A 16,233-nucleotide genomic window follows, 5' to 3' on the forward strand; every position below is an offset into this window, starting at 1 on the left:
AAAATGCGTAGTCACCTATTCTCTCTTCATCCAAGTATTTGGGAGATTGTTGAAAACGGAATGCTTTTTGATAGTACTGACAATCCCGTTTTCATTAATGAGCAAATCCATAAAAATGCACAAGCTACCACTGTTTTGCTAGCATCCTTGTGCAGGGACGAGTACCACAAGGTGAGCGGCTTGGATAACGCCAAGCAAATTTGGGACACCCTCAAGATTTCTCATGAGGGGAACAACACCACCATGATCACCAAGATGGAGTTGGTGGAAGGCGAACTGGGAAGGTTCGCAATGATCAGGGGAGAGGAGCCAACGCAAACGTACAACAGGCTCAAGACCCTGGTCAACAAAATCAGGAGCTATGGAAGCACGAGATGGACGGACCACGACGTCGTCCGACTTATGCTCAGGTCCTTCACTATTCTATCCTCATATTGTGAACTCAATTCGTGAGAATCCTAGGTACACAAAGATGACGCCTGAGGAAATACTCGGAAAGTTTGTAAGCGGGCGTATGATGATCAAGGAAGCAAGATACTTTGATGAGGCATTGAATGGCCCAATGCCCATCTACGAGCCTCAAACTGTTGCTCTCAAAGCAACAAGCAGTAGGGAGGCGCTACCTAGCAAGGTGGCACAAGTTGAGGCGGCCGGACTAAACGAGGATGAGATGGCCCTAATCATAAAGCGCTTCAAGACCGCATTGAAATGACGCAAGGAGTACTCAAACAAGAACAAGGCAAAGGGAAAAAGCTCCTACTTCAAGTGCGGTAAGACTGGTCATTTTATAGAAAATTGTACCGATAACTCTAGTGACCAGAAACAAGGAAAGGGTGGGAAGAAAGAGAAGCAAAAGAGCTATAGGAAGGCAAAGGGCGAGGCACACATCAGAAAGGAATGGGACTCGGACTGCTCATCTTCTGATTCCAACGACGAAGGACTCACTGCCTCAGCCTTCAACAAGTCCTTTCTCTTCCCTAACGAACGTCACACCTGCCTCATGGCAAAGGAGAAAAAGGTAAGCATTTGTGAAACTCCTAAGTATACTACTTCAAGCGATGATGAATCTAGTGATGATGAAGTAGACTATACTGAATTATTTAAGGGTTTAGATAGATCAAAAGTAGATAAAATTAATGAATTGATTGATGCCTTAAATGAGAAAGATAGACTACTAGAGAGGCAAGAAGACATTCTGTATGAGGAGCATGACAAGTATGTTAGTGTTCAAAAGTCTCTTGCCTTAGAAATAAAGAGAAATGAATTACTATCTTCTGAGTTATCTACTTGCAATGAATCTATTTCTAGCTTGAAGAGTTTGAATGATGATTTAAATGCTAAGCTAGAAGTAGTTAATAAATCTAGTCCTTGTGTAGAGCACGTTGTGATTTGTAATAGGTGTAAGGATTTCGATATTGATGCATGTGTTGAGCACCTTACTTCTATTACAAAATTAAATGATGAAGTGGCAAGTCTTAATGCTCAACTTAAGACTTGCAAAAATGACTTTGATAAACTAAAATTTGTAAGGGATGCCTACACTATTGGTAGACACCCCTCTATTAAGGATGGGCTTGGCTTTCGAAAGGAAGCCAAAAACGTAACAAGTCAAAAGGCTCCCATTCCCAACAAAGAGAAAGGGAAGGCCCCTATGGCTAGTAGTAGTCAAAAGAATCATGCTTTCATGTACCATGATAGAAAATATTCTAGAAATTTTCATAGTACTTTTGACTCACATGCTATGATTGCTTCAAGTTCTACTTTTGTGCATAGTAGAAGTAGGCCTAGGAAGGGAAATGTTATTCATCATGTGCCTAAGAAAATGCATAATGAATCTGCTACTGTTTTTCATGCCTGCAACACTGATTTTGTACTTTCATGTAAAAATAAGAAAGTGGTTGCTAGGAAGTTGGGGGCCAAATGCAAGGGAGACAAGACTTGCATTTGGGTCCCAAAGGATATTGTAACTAACCTTGTAGGATCCAACAATAGTTGGGTACCTAAGACCCAAGCCTAATTTGCCTTGCAGGTTTATGCATCCAGGGGCTCAAGCTGGATTATCGTCAGCGGATGCACAAACCACATGACGGGGGAGAAGAAGATGTTCACTTCCTACGTCAAGAGCAAAGATTCCAAAGATTCGATCATCTTTGGAGATGGGAACCAAGGCAAGGTTAAAGGTCTAGGAAAGATAGCTATTTCATCCGAGCATTCCATATCTAATGTGTTCTTAGTTGAATAACTAGGATACAACTTATTGTCTGTTAGTCAATTGTGTAATATGGGATATAATTGTCTGTTTACCAATGTAGATGTGTCTGTCTTTAGAAGGAGTGATGGTTCACTAGCTTTTAAGGATGTACTAGACGGCAAACTCTATTTAGTTGATTTTTTGAAGGAGGAGGCCGATCTAGATGCATGCTTAATTGCTAAGACTAGCATGGGCTGGCTGTGGCATCGCCGTTTAGCACATGTTGGGATGAAGAACCTTCAAAAACTTTTAAATGGAGAACATGTGTTAGGTCTAACCAATGTATCTTTCGAAAAAGATAGACCTTGTGCAGCTTGTCAAGCAGGTAAACAGGTGGGAAGTACTCATCACAGCAAGAACGTGATGACCACGACAAGACCTCTCGAGCTACTTCATATGGACCTCTTCGGACCCGTCGCCTATCTTAGCATCGGGGGAAGTAAGTATGGTCTTGTTATTGTTGATGATTTTTCCCGCTTCACTTGGGTATTCTTTTTGCAGGATAAAACAGAAACCTAAGGGACCCTAAAGCGCTTTCTAAGGAGAGCTAAAAATGAATTTGAGCTCAAGGTGAAAAAGATAAGGAGCGACAACGAGTCCAAGTTCAAGAATCTTCAAGTGGAGGAGTACCTTGAGGAGGAAGGAATCAAGCACGAGTTCTCCGCTCCCTACACACCACAACAAAACAATGTTGTAGAAAGGAAGACCATTACACTTATAGACATGGCGAGGACGATGCTTGGAGAATTCAAGATGCTCGAGCGATTTTGGTCGGAAGCTGTGAACACAGCTTGCCACGCCATAAACCGGGTCTACCTTCATCGCCTCCTCAAGAAGACCTCGTATGAACTTCTAACCGGTAACAAACCCAACGTTTCGTACTTTCGTGTATTTGGGAGTAAATGTTATATTCTAGTGAAGAAAGGCTAAAATTCCAAATTTGCTCCCAAAGCTGTAGAAGGGTTTTTACTAGGTTATGACTCAAATACAAAGGCGTATAGAGTCTTCAACAAATCATTGGGTTTGGTTGAAGTATCTAGCGACGTTGTATTTGATGAGACTAATGGCTCTCCAAGAGAGCAAGTTGATCTTGATGATGTAGATGAAGATGATGTTCCAACGGACGCAATTCACACCATGGCAATTGGAGATTTGCAACCACAGGAACACCAAGTGCAGGATCAACCTTCTTCCTCAACAATGGTGCACCCCCCAACTCAAGATGATGAACAGGTTCCTCAAGATGAGACGTGTGATCAAGGGGGAGCACACGAAGACCAAGTTGTGGAAGAAGAAGCACCACAGGTCCCTCCCACTCAAGTCCGAGCGACAATTCAAAGGAATCATCCCATCGACCAGATTTTGGGTGATATAAGCAAGGGAGTAACTACTCGCTCTAGATTAGCTAATTTTTGTGAGCATTACTCGTTTGTCTCTTCTATTGAGCCTTTCAGGGTAGAAGAGGCCTTGCTAGATCCGAACTGGGTGTTGGCCATGCAGGAAGAGCTCAATAAATTCAAGCGAAATGAAGTTTGGACCCTGGTGCCACGTCCAAAGCAAAACGTTGTGGGAACCAAGTGGGTGTTCCGCAACAAGCAAGATGAGCACGGAGTGGTGACAAGGAACAAGGCTCGACTTGTGGCAAAAGGTTATGCCCAAGTCTCAGGTTTGGATTTCGAGGAGACTTTTGCTCCTGTGGCTAGGATAGAGTCTATTCGCATTATATTAGCCTATGCCGCTCACCATTTCTTCAGGTTGTTCCAAATGGATGTGAAGAGCGCTTTCCTCAACGGGCCAATCAAGGAGGAGGTGTACGTAGAGCAACCCCCTGGCTTTGAGGATGAACGGTACCCCAACCATGTGTGTAAGCTCTCTAAGGCGCTCTATGGACTTAAGCAAGCCCCAAGAGCATGGTATGAATGCCTTAGAGATTTTCTAATTGCTAATGCTTTCAAGGTTGGGAAAGCCGATCCAACTCTTTTCACTAAGACTTGTGATAGTGATCTATTTGTATGCCAAATTTATGTCGATGACATAATATTTGGTCCTACTAACCAAAAGTCTTGTGAAGAGTTTAGCAGGGTGATGACACAAAAATTCGAGATGTCTATGATGGGCGAGTTGAACTACTTCCTTGGGTTCCAATTGAAGCAACTCAAGGATGGCACCTTCATCTCTCAAACGAAATACACACAAGACCTGCTCAAATGGTTCGGGATGAAGGATGCCAAGCCCGCAAAGACTCCAATGGGAACCGACAGACATGTCGACCTCAACAAAGGTGGTAAGTCCGTTGATCAAAAGGCTTACTGGTCTATGATAGGATCCTTGCTTTATTTATGTGCTAGTAGACCGGATATTATGCTTAGCGTATGCATGTGTGCTAGATTTCAATCCGATCCAAGGGAGTGCCACCTAGTGGCTATTAAGCGAATTCTTAGATATTTAGTTGCTACGCCTTGCTTCGGGATCTGGAATCCAAAGGGGTCAACCTTTGACTTGATTGGATACTCAGACTCCGATTATGCTGGATGCAAGGTTGATAGGAAGAGTACATCAGGGACGTGCTAATTCCTAGGAAGGTCCCTGGTGTCTTGGAGTTCTAAGAAACAGACTTCCGTTGCCCTATCCACCGCTGAGGCCGAGTATGTTGCTGCAGGACAGTGTTGCGCGCAACTACTTTGGATGAGGCAAACCCTCCGGGACTTTGGCTACAATCTGAGCAAAGTCCCACATCTATGTGATAACGAGAGTGCAATTCGCATGGCGGACAATCCTGTTGAACACAGCCGCACAAAGCACATAGACATCCGGCATCACTTTTTGAGAGACCACCAGCAAAAGGGAGATATCGAAGTGTTTTATGTTAGCACCGAGAACCAGCTAGCCGATATCTTTACGAAGCCTTTAGATGAGAAGACCTTTTGCAGGCTGCGTAGTGAGCTAAATGTCTTAGATTCGCATAACTTGGATTGATCTATAGCATACATGTGTTTTATGTCTTTGATCATATTCCTTAATGCATATTATTGCTTACTTATGGTAATCAAGTTGTGCAAGAGATCCCCGGACCTCACAAGTCCATATGTGAATGATGCACATATTTAGGGGGAGAAATGCTACAACTTGACCCTTTGAGACTAACCATATGCTTGAGTTTACTTAATTTAGTCTCAAAGGTGGATTGAAAGGGAAAGGTGAACTTGGTCCATGCAAGACTTCCACTGCACTCCGATGAAAGGGTAATTTATTCCAAGTTCATCTCCATACTCTTATTGCCTTTTTACTCTTAATTGACGATTTTGGTAAGGCAATGGGGTTTGAGGGCCAATAATGATCCCGTTTTGGTGCTTAATGCCAAAGGGGGAGAAATTAAGGCCAAAGCAAATGGATCAGCTACCACTTGAGAACTTTGAAAATAGTAGAAAATGGTAGAGTTAGAACTTTTGATTTGTCAAAATACTCTTAATGTGCAAATTTGGTCTCTTGTGGGGAGAATATTTGATTATGGGAAAAAGGGGGAGTTTTTGGCTCTTGATCAATTTTCTCTTGGAATATATCTCTTTATGCCTAAACAAGTGTGTGTAACCTAGAGATAGGAAATTGAGGTTGATTTCAAAAACAAACCAAGTGGTGGCAAAGAATGATCCAAATATGCCAAATTTGAATCAAAAAAAAAAATTTGTTCTCAAGTATATGGATGTTGCACTTCTATTTGTTGATTTTTGATGTGTTAGCATAAATCACCAAAAAGGGGGAGATTGAAAGGGAAATGTGCCCTTGGGCCATTTCTAGTATATTTTGGTGATTAAGTGCTCAACACATATTAAGTGAGTAATTATGTGCCAAATGATGAATGAAGTGCAAATCAATAAGAAGGTATGATTCTAGACTTAGTACATTGGTTTTTGTGTACTAATATATTTGTCTAAGTGCTAGAATCAGAGAAAGAGAAAAAGGAAAAGACTTGGCTGGAGCAGCCAAGACTCAGCGCAGTCTGGCACACCGGACAGTGTTCGGTGCGCCAGGCTAGTTTCTGGCGAACTGGCCACTCTCGGAAATTCGTCGGCGGCGTACGGCTATAATTCACGGGACTGTCCGGTGTGCACCGGACAGTGTCCGGTGCGCCAACAGCTACAACTCTGCAACGGTCGGCTGTGCCATTTTAGGAAGGCGATCTGCACCGGACCATGAACAGTACCTGTCCGGTGGTGCACCAGACTGTCTGGTGCGCCACCCAACAGAAGGCAAGAATTGCCTTCCCAGATTGCCTCCAACGGCTCCTAGCTGCCTTGGGGCTATAAAAGAGGCCCCTAGGCGCATGGAGGAGACACCCAAGCATTCCTTGATCATTTCTAAGCACCAAGACTCCATTCTCGCGCATTCGATTATTTGAGATAGTGACTCGAGCCCCATTTGAGTAGAGAACTCCTCGAGTTGTGTTGTGAGCTCAAGTTGTGTCTTTGTGTGCGTGATTGTGCTCTTGTTTTGAGTCTTGTGTGTGTTGCTCTCCCCTCCCTTACTTCTGTGCTTCTTTGTGATCATCAATTGTAAGGGCGAGAGGCTCCAAGTTGTGGAGATTCCTCGCATATGGGAGAAAGTATAAGAAAGTGGTATTCAAGTTGATCATTGGATCACTTGAAAGGGGTTGAGTGCAACCCTCGTCCATTGGGACGCCACAACGTGGAGTAGGCAAGTGTTATACTTGGCCGAACCACGGGATAAATCACCGTGTTTTTTGTGTTGTCTTACTTTGTAATCATTGTGTTTCACAAAAGCTCGGCTCTTAGCCACTTGGTCCTATTGCACTAACTCTTAACCAAGATTTGTGGCTACAAGTATTTGATTTTTACAGGATCACCTATTCACCCCCCCTCTAGGTGCTCTTAGAAACCCTAGATGCGTTAGCTCAGGATTCCTTTTGAGATGGATACTAGTATGCTAGGTCGAGTAGTTGCTTTACTAATTAGGGATCTCGGTAGAAGTCGAGTGATTTTTCTAGCACTCGCGCGAGGTCAGCAATTGATTGTATCCATTTTATATCGGAATGATGATGGTCTGTTTATGACGGTCCATGGGGATGCGTTGTCTCTGAGACATAAATTGGAATAAGGATTAAGGTGTGGTACCGTGTGTCAAGCGTTTGAACGTACTAAACATATGCCCAGAAATATGGTAAATCGGTAAGCCTAGTACCCGAGTGAACCTGCCCGCAGACTTTACCCCTCACGCGACCTGAGATGTGGTCTCCCATTCCGGTTATGGTGGGTACAAGTGCGGTCACTGCACGACGGCAGTCGGGGTCAGTGAGGCATTGTACGCCAAGGCGGAGAGCCCTGATCTGTTGCTAGGGAATTGATGGGGACGATTGATGTGTGTGGGGACGGAGTGCCTCACCACGTCGTGTGTTTAGGTTTACCTTGCAAGGTTCAAAAACTTGATTCGAATCGTCTGCTTCTCGCAGCTAATGAGACTGCTTGATCCATGCTGCTACATTGAGTAACAAGTGGAAATGTGTTGATTTGGCAAAATATGTTGATTGCTAAATGCTTGATATCATGTATGATTAGATAGGTACACATTTAGTCTTAAGAGAGTCACACTAAAACTTGAAAAGCTAAAGTTTGATTTTAGACTTAGCTAGTGCTTTTGGCAAACCAAACCCCTCAGCCAAACAGCGGCATGTCTAGAGGTAGAGGAGTAGACTCCTCACACCGGGTAAGTCTAGCTGAGTATTAGTATACTCAGCCTTGCTTGTGGCATAATTTTTTACAGGTTCTCTGGAGGATATGGTTGCTAGAGTGACTTGGCCGTCCATCTTGCCACCGGGTTGGACAGTCGAGTGGGACCCTACCTCAGCAGAGGAGGAGCATGAGGAGTGATGGGCCAGGCTTCCCTATCCCTCCGTTTATTTACCATTAGTTATATTCCGCTGCATTCCGAACAATGATCACTACTTTTGAAAAACTCCGATGATGTTGTAATAAATTAAGTACTCCTTAATGTATGGTATTATGTTTTATTGTATTTGCTCTGTGCCTCACCTTCGAGTGAGTACATGGTACTTGATCCTGTTAGTGGCCTCGTTGGACTAGATCCGAGGGACTGACATTTTGTTCCTATTTAAGTGTGGGATCAAAAGGGACGCGAACGCGAGAACGTGGCCAAAGAACGCGCGGACGTGGGCGCGTCCACGGCGGGGGATCATGGGCGGGAGGTTGGGGATTACTGACATGTGGGCTCGGTGAGGCAGAGAGAGAGAGCGGGCACGAGGAAAAGGAACGGCGCCGACAGATCGGCCCCAAAGAGCAGCGAGAGGGAGAGAGAGAGAGAGAGTGAGCACACTCGGGTTGGCGCCAACAGGCGGGGCCCGCCTGTTAGGCACCGAGGGCACGCGGGCGTGCAGGCTGGGCTTAGTGGGCCGAATGGGCTGAAATGGGTTTTCTATTTTCTAGGGAATTTCTAATTGCTTTTCTATTTAGTTTCTCTAGGGTTTTCAATTCAAATTCAAATCAAGCTTCAAATTCAAACCAAATCAAACATGTGCAACAATTCAATGAATATTTAGGCTCAACATGATGCAACATTTCATGACTCATATGTTTTGGGGCAAAATAAAATAAATAATCCCTCACTAATTAAACTAACCCTAATCAAAAGAGGAAGAGGGGGAGAGAAACTAAAGAGAGAGAGAAACTAGAGTGAGATAGAGAAGTGTAACACCTGAATTTGGATGATAATAAGAAAGAAATTTTATACCCCCAAATTCAGGGTGTTACAGACCTATCCCCCTTAAAAGAATCTCGCCCTCGAGATTCAGGGTTGGCTAGCAAAGAGTTCAGGGTATTTGGCTCTCAGATCATCCTCTCTTTCCAGGTTGCTTCTTCTTCTGAGTGATGGCCCCATTTTACTTTGCACATCCTGATGGTGCTCCTCCGGGTGACCCAATCTGCTGTCTCCAGAATCTGCGTTGGCTTCTCAATGTACATCAGATCTTCTTGAACTTCAAGGTCTTCTGTTGGCAACTGCTCTTCTGGTACTCGCAAGCATTTCTTCAATTGAGACACGTGAAACACATCGTGCACTATGGACAGATTCTCTGGTAAGCTGAGTTGATAAGCCACTTCTCCACGTCTTGCTTGAATCTAATACGGCCCGATATATCGAGGTGCTAGCTTGCCTTTGACTCCAAACCTTTTGGTTCCTCTGATGGGTGACACTTTCAAGTAGACGTATGTGATATCTTGGCCCAAGGCTTAATAGAATTAATAGAGTATTCATACCAACAAGGTGCATCCTCTTTTTCGAAAGCCTATCTCGAAAGAACCTCCAAGTTAAGTGTGCTTGGCTTGGAGCAATTTGGGATGGGTGACCGACCGGGAAGTTTTCTCGGGTGCGCATGAGTGAGGACAAAGTGCGCACAAAAGACTCGTGTTGGTCTGTGGGGACAATATATGATCCTAGAGAGCTGCCAGGAGTAAGTACCGTCGGTCCAGGGATTGGACGGGGTGTTACAAGTGGTATCAGAGCCGACCCTCGAGGTTTCACGGGCGTGTGTGGGCTAGGGGGTCGGGTATATGGCGCATGGCGCATGTGGGCCCGGAGTGGTCACATGGCATGGCATATGACGACACTAGACATACAGACGTGGCTAAGAGGGGAGGTTCCTGGATTGGGGTTGACCGACGAGGACGTCGGTCTTCTAAGGGGGGTGGATTGTGATATCCTGGCCCCTGGGATGGGATATCCTGGCCCAAGGCTTAATAGAATTAATAGAGTATTCATACCAACAAGGTGCATCTTCTTTTTCGGATGGGTGACCGACCGGGAAGTTTTCTCAGGTGCGCATGAGTGAGGACAAAGTGCACACAAAAGACTTGTGTTGGTCTGTGGGGACAATATATGATCCTAGAGAGCTGCTAGGAGTAAGTATCGCCGGTCCAGGGATTGGACGGGGTGTTACAACGTAGTCTCCCACTTCAAAACCGAGTTTCCTTCTTCTGGTGTCAGCATAGCTTCACTGTCTGGAATGCGCTGCCTTCAGATTATCCTGGACCATCCAGATATTCTCTTCAGCTTCGAGCAAAATATCTGGATCGAACACCTGCCTTTCGCCAGGATGGTCCCAATGCAACAGAGTTCAACAATTCCTCCCATAAAGTGCTTCGAATGGTGACATCTTCAGACTGGCCTGATAGCTGTTGTTGTAGGAGAATTCTGCATACGGTAGCCTCTTGTCCCAACCTAACTTGTCTTGCAAAGCACAGGCTCTCAACATATCCTCAAGAATCTGATTGGTTCTTTTAGTCTGATCATCTGTCCGTGGGTGATAAGTTGAACTAAACATTAAGTGTGTGCCCAAGGCTTCATGTAACTGCTGCCAAAAATGAGAAGTAAACTAGGTGCCTTTGTCCGATACTATCTTCTTTGGAATACAATGCAAGCACACAATCCGAGACATGTATAATTCTGCCAACACCACACTATTATAGGTGGTCTTGAATGGTATGAAATGGGCCGCCTTTGTTAAACGGTCCACTACTACCCAGATGGAGTCATAACCAGCTCGAGTGCGGGGCAGACCGACTATAAAGTCCATTCCAATCTCATCCCATTTCCACTAAGGAATCTGCAACGGCTGCAACAAACCTGCGGGCCTCTGATGTTCTGCCTTGATCCTCTAACAACTGTCGCATCTGGCCACATACTCTGCTATCTCTCTCTTCATACCGTACCACTAGAATCTCTTCTTCAAGTCTTGGTACATTTTCTCGCTACCAGGGTGTATAGAATATGTTGTCTCATGAGCTTCCTTGAGAATCAGTTCCCGGATCGATGTGATCTTCTCGTCATCTTTCTGACCTTTCGTGATGTCTTGCTCTAGAGTGGATTCTAGCTCAATTGTCAGTCCTTGAGTGTTATTCAGAAATCCAAGACTTAGCCTGTCGAATTCCTTCGCTAGCTCAAACGACATCGAGAGAGCGGCCAACATATCGACTTGACTCTTTCTGCTAAGAGCATCTGCAACCACATTTTCTTTGCCTGGGTGATAATGGATCTCTAGCTCATAGTCTTTGATCAATTCTAGCCATCTTCGCTGCCTCATGTTTAACTCTGACTGAGTGAATATGTACTTGAGGCTCTTGTGGTCCGTGTAGATATCACACTTCTGCCCATAAAGATAGTGTCTCCAGGTCTTCAGTGCATGAACCACTGCTGCTAGCTCCAGATCATGAGTGGGGTAATTTTACTCATGAACTTTCAACTGTCGGGATGAGTATGCCACTACTTTCCCTTCCTGCATTAACACACATCCCAGTCCGGTGTACGAAGCATCACAATATACTGAGAATGGCTTGTGAACATCTAGCAGAACCAATACCGGTGTTGTTGTCAACTTCTGCTTCAACATCTCAAATGATTCTTGGCACGTTGGGGTCCACTTGAACTCAACCTTCTTCGCTAGCAAGGCTGTCATTAGTCTGGCAACCTTGCAGAAACCCTCAATGAAACATCGATAATAATCGGCCATTCCAATGAAACTCTTGATTACTCGGACATCTTTGGGTGCTTTCCAGTCTAGACTCGCTACTACCTTCTTTGGATCCACAGCTAGTCCATCTCGGTTTATAATATGACCCAAGAACAGAACTTCGCTGATCCAGAACTCACACTTGCTAAGCTTGGCATACAACTGGCAATCTCGTAGCCTCTAAAGTACTTTCCTCAAATGTTCTTCATGCTCTTGCTCATTCTGGGAATATATAAGAATATCATCAATGAACACCACTACGAACTTGTCGAGGTAGTCCATGAACACACTGTTCATCAGATACATGAAGTAAGCTGGCACATTCGTCAATCCGAATGACATAACCATGAACTCATATAGTCCATACTTGGTGATGAATGTTGTCTTCGGTATATCTGAAGGTCGGATTCTGAGCTGATGGTAACCTGACCTCAGATCTATCTTTGAGAACACACTGGCTCCTCTCAACTGATCAAATAGGTCCTCGATTCAAGGCAGGGGGTACTTGTTCTTGACAGTGACTTCATTCAAAGCTTTGTAATCAATGCACATCCTCTTCGTACCATCCTTCTTCTCCACAAATAGCACTGGGGCTGCCCAAGGTGAGGTACTCGGTCTGATGTAGCCTTTCTCTGACAACTCATCAATTTGCTTCTTGAGTTCCACCAACTCTGGCCTGGACACTCGATAGGCTCTCTTGGAAATAGGGGTGGTGCCTAGGATAAGCTCTATGGCAAATTCAACTTTCCTTTCGGGTGGCATGCCTGGTAACTCTTCAGGGAATACATCGGGGAATTCTGACACAATCCTAATTGCCTCAATCGGAGTGGACTCCTTGTCATCTACTGATAAATGATGACAGGCTCCTTCTTCTAGTTCAGGCAAATACAACTTGGTTACTACTTCCTTTCCGGATGGGGACACCAACTTGACTGTTCTCTTGTCACAACTGACAGTGGCTTGATTTCTATGTAGCCAATTCATCCCTAGGATGACATCTAACCCTTGAGTTCCCATTTCTACTATGCTAGCGGGGAAGTCTATCCCCCTTATTTCAATCCTTAGATTCAGACAAATCCTATCGGACTGAACTTTTCCCCCAACTGAATTAACTCTTAAAGGTGGGATCATTGGTTCTATGGGGATGTTATGTGATTCTACCCAAGATGTAGAAACAAAAGAATGCGTGGCACCAGTATCAAATAGTACTTTTGCTGGATAGGATTCGACTAGAAACATACCTACTGTCACATCCTGAGCATCCTGGATTGCTTCGGCCTCCAGGTGATTCACCTTTCCATGGTTGTAGGCCTGACCACGAACTCCTGGCTCTTGTTGTGGTGCTCCTTGTCTTACTGGGGTATTGACTGCTGGCGGCTGCTGAGCTGCTTTCTTTGGACAGTTCTTTGCCCTGTGGTTTTATCCTCCACAGTAGAAACATGCACGACCTCCCACTTGCGTTGGGGCTGCTTGGCCATTCTGGTTGGGTGCTGGGGAAAGAAGGCGAGCTGCCTGGTTGTTCTGACGCTGGTATTGACTTCCTCCAGGCTAGGTGTTCTGACGGTACTGCTGCTGAGGAAACTGCCTCTAGTACTGGTGCTGTTGCTGGTGCTGGTGACCTTGCTTGAATTGCTGGGGTGAGTTGCCTGAGTAGCTGGGATGGCTACTACTCCTGGCCTGAGATCCACCAATCTTGCGTTTCCTGTTCTCCATCTCCCGACGCTTCCTTTCAGTCATGATTGCCCTGTCTATCAAGTGCTGGAAGGTAGGGAAAGTGTGGTTCATCAGCTGGTAGTGGAGGGGATCAACCAATCCTCTCAGAAAGCGGTACTACCTCTTAGAATCCGTGTTGACATCTCCTGAGGCATAACGTGACAGCTACAAAAACTTATCCCTATACTCACTGACAAATAGGGGACCTTGCTTCAGGGCGAGAAACTCCTCCTTCCTCACTATCATCAGTCCCTTAGGCACATGGTAGCGACGGAACTTGTCCCTGAACTCCTTCGAGGTGATGGCTTCAGGGTTGGCATGAGTGGTGAGGTAAGACTCCCACCAAGACTGTGTTGCTCCCCTCAGCTGTCGAGGACCATACAACACCTTCTCATGATCGTTGCACTGAGCCGTGTGCAACTCACGCTCCACGGTACGCATCCAATCTTCGGTGTCTATGGAATCAGCAGAGTGGGAAAAGACAGGGGGATGGCCCCTCATGAATTCTGCCCGCTTGTCTCTGGGCACCTGCGGCATCTGGACTTAGACTGGAGGCTGAGGTGGGGGTGGTTGCTGTTGCACCTGCTGCATCGCTGCTAAGATCTGACCAATTGCTTGGACTGTCTGAGTTTGCATCATGAACATCTGCTCAACTGTCATCGGAGGTGGTGGTGGCAACTGCTGCTGTTGGGCTACATCCTCCTGGGGTGCCTGATGTTCCGGCTGAGCATGCCTTGCACCTCTGCGCCTGTTCTCAGACATCTGTAGAAACCATGCACACATCAGATCTGACTCTGCAGTCCTTCAGCATAAGAAAAGATATAGAGAAATCTTCATAGCACTAAACAAATGATCATCTTCACTTACAACTTCTCGGATAAAGAGTAATGTGGAAATAAATGAATTACCCAACTAAATAACTGACTTTATTAATAACTAGATCAAGTTGCAGGGGATACCCACACCTTGATGACAATCATTACAAAGATCCAACTTTATTTCATGTTCATCATGACAAGCATCCCAACATATGATAAGAAAACTAACTCTAACTAAGACTAACTAAACTAAGACACTAAATTAAGCATTATTACAGACTCCGACTCTGTCGATCTATGGATCCAAATCTATCCGGGTCCTGCAGTCTAGGGTACCATAGTCGAAGCGACCACGGGGCGGTGAGCGGTAAGGGTGCTGAATCCCGACAGGGGTGGGAGAACCACCATCCAGATAGTGGCGTGCAGCGCACTCAACACGCAATTCGGCAACCTCTGCCCGAACCTTGCCCAACTCGTCAAGGGCGTGGTCTAGCTCTGTGTTGAGCACGGCGGCCAGGTTGACCAAGCTGTTTAGCCTGGGATTGCCCTCACCAACTGGCGAGACAATCATACCTCTAGCACTGCCAGTCAAACGGCGAGGGTAGTACTTCAGGTTAAGGCCGTTAGCTACCCCACTGAACAACGAGCAATACTAAGAAAGTGCCCGGCGTGCTGCATCTTGCATGGCTGCCTCGGCAGTATCCCTCTCAGTAATCAAATAGTGCTCTGAGAAGGCCTCTGCACCCCAGAGATCATTGTCCGGACAGCGCACCAAGCAAGTAGCCTCCCACTGGTCCGGGTATAACTTGCGACGATGCTGGTAGACTACACAACGGTACTCGATGGACCAAGTGTGTCGGTCGAAGACCCGACGCAACAAGGTGTCGATAGCGTCGTGGAAGTGACACCCACGAGCGACGTCGCGAGTGATGGGTCTAGCGATCCATCCCTCTGGCTCCGGCTCCTCCGAGAGCTCCGTGTCGTGGCTCGAACTGCCACCGGCATTGTCGTCGTCTCCGTCTCCGTCAGTGTCTCCTCCAGCAGCCGGGATGCCCTGTGGTGGTGCAGGGGGTATCTCTGGCTGAGGTGCAGGGGAAGGTGGCCTCCCAGACTCCACCTCCTGTTGAGGCGAGGGGGAAGAGTCCTGCTGCTCCTTCTCCTGGCGTCAGCGCTCCTGCTTCTCATGCAGGCGACGATGCAGTCTCGCTAGGTGACTGCAATGACCTGGCACCGTGTGACGCGGTAGATGCTCAGCTAGAAGAGAAGGCACAAAGGGGATCACTGACTTACGTGCAGTGCACCTAATACGAGCCATCTACAAAAGACATCGTAAGCACAAGAGTGATAGTAGAACTATAAGACCAGAAAGTAAATAGAAAGAAAACTGAGACAAAACTTTTGAGATAAGTAAATAACATAGAGTTAGCCAAGATGACCAACTTTTGAAAACAATCAGGAACCACGAGCTCCTCGTTGTCTAAATAAAGCGATCATACATTCAATACACTTGGAAAGTACAAATGAACAGCACATCAAACATGTACAAACATTGGAACACAACTCAAAAGGTGTAGTATTAAATAAAGGAGAATGAGGTCAATTATAAAAATGAACTAATCTTAATTAGGAGTTGATTACTCTCTAAGTGTTTTGAACATATCTCAAAAAGATAGGATAGGAATTAAACAAAGAAAGGGATTAATTTATAAGATGAACTAACATCATTTAGGAATTGATTACTCTTTAAGTTTTGTCCATAATTACATAACCAAATTCTATTCATTTTATTGAGACCTAAAAGTTAAACCAGAGGTGAATTCATGTAGTACATATTATTAATCTCACCAGATTAAATATATTTTAACTCCTAGGGTTTTCCCTTTTATTTATTTCATTAAATGAATAAATCAATATATACC

This window comes from Zea mays, chromosome 10 (assembly GCF_902167145.1).
Source record: "Zea mays cultivar B73 chromosome 10, Zm-B73-REFERENCE-NAM-5.0, whole genome shotgun sequence".
Lineage (NCBI taxonomy): Eukaryota > Viridiplantae > Streptophyta > Magnoliopsida > Poales > Poaceae > Zea > Zea mays.